Source organism: Theropithecus gelada, chromosome 18, assembly GCF_003255815.1.
Source record: "Theropithecus gelada isolate Dixy chromosome 18, Tgel_1.0, whole genome shotgun sequence".
Lineage (NCBI taxonomy): Eukaryota > Metazoa > Chordata > Mammalia > Primates > Cercopithecidae > Theropithecus > Theropithecus gelada.
The window spans coordinates 58,191,290-58,192,669 of NC_037686.1; the positions used below are offsets into that span (position 1 = coordinate 58,191,290).

Below are 1,380 nucleotides of genomic sequence, written 5' to 3' on the forward strand. Positions count from 1 at the left end.
TAGGTGGTTAATTCATGGCCTCACCCCTCAAAAAGAAGCTCAAAACCTGGTGATCGCACAGAGAAGATAGAAATAACTTAAATCCACAGAGATTAAAAACAAAATCTGAGGTGGAGATAAAACTCACAGGATATAGTGTGGATACAGAACTAATTGGACCAGTTTGAAACTGACATGTGATTATTTTGAATGGTTGCTTGTTTTCTATCTTAGAATTCATATTTTTCTGTTGGTTTTTGGTTTAATAGTGAGTTGCTTACCTCTGAGTAGATGGGAATTGGAGGGTCCATTTGAATTTTCTCAGAGGCCCATTTTGATGTCTGAAGAAAGAATGGGAAGTTTGCATTTCCTTTTAAATGGATGGAATGTGCACATGTGAAAACACAGAATGTTTGTGCATCACCTGAGGTATCTTAGCATCAAATTGTACTGGATTGAACAAGACTACTGCCCCCATCACCTGACAAAATATCAGATAACGTCTATTTTAGTACTTGATTGTATTTTCCTTCACCAGCTAAGAGATTAAAGTGATGAGGATTTCACTATAATAGTTAAGTTTATGTCAGCATTTCAATTATAATCCTATACCGTTAATGGTTTATGACTAGTCATAAAATGTCCTTTCCTGAGGGAGAAAAAGAAGAACAACCTGTCTTATAAGGTCCCAGAAACAGGGGAACTATTTTTAAAAACTGATTTTCAAAAGTTGGTTATTTTAGTCACCTTTAAAATAATGTTTTAAGGACACTTTCTATTCAAGAATCTCCAAAAGGGATTGGCTTAATATTCACTGAACCTTAGCTGTAGAATAATCACTTAAACATGGGTTTATTGCCAATGTCAATATTCTTTAATTTTTACAATAATTAAAGTTTAAAGTCCGATTTCAAAGATACCCTGTGTAATTACGCTGGGATTGATCATTTTAATATATTTTTTAAAATCTTCTGAATATAAAAGAAACTGAGGAAAACATCCAACATCTAATTCCTTAATGTTATATTTCAACTATCTGTATTATAGATAACAAGTTTCCTAATATTAATTCTCTGCATACATTTTATTATCATTACTTAAATTACTAAAAATAGATAGTGTGTAACACAGACTTTTACCTTGTCCAAAAAGTGGTCTGGACCTTGCCTTTGACTTCTGGAAGGCAATCTGCAGTCCCTTGGAACATCATGCCTGATAGCATCTTTATTTCTCTGGGTGCCTTGAGCCAGCCACATAGATAGCAACAACATTAGAGTGAGGGATCTGAACCACACCAACAATATGATACAGGTTAGAGGCTCTGGTATAAGATCCCATGATATAAATTGACCTCTAGAGAAGCTGAAGCGGGAGAGAAACCATGTGGGCAATCACTCACAC

At 34.7% G+C, this 1,380-nt stretch overlaps 1 pseudogene; it reads left to right on the forward strand.

The window, feature by feature from the left end:
- The first annotated feature begins 316 nt into the window (after positions 1-316).
- On the forward strand, positions 317-429 carry LOC112611757 (annotated as a pseudogene).
- Positions 430-1,380: the final 951 nt, after the last annotated feature.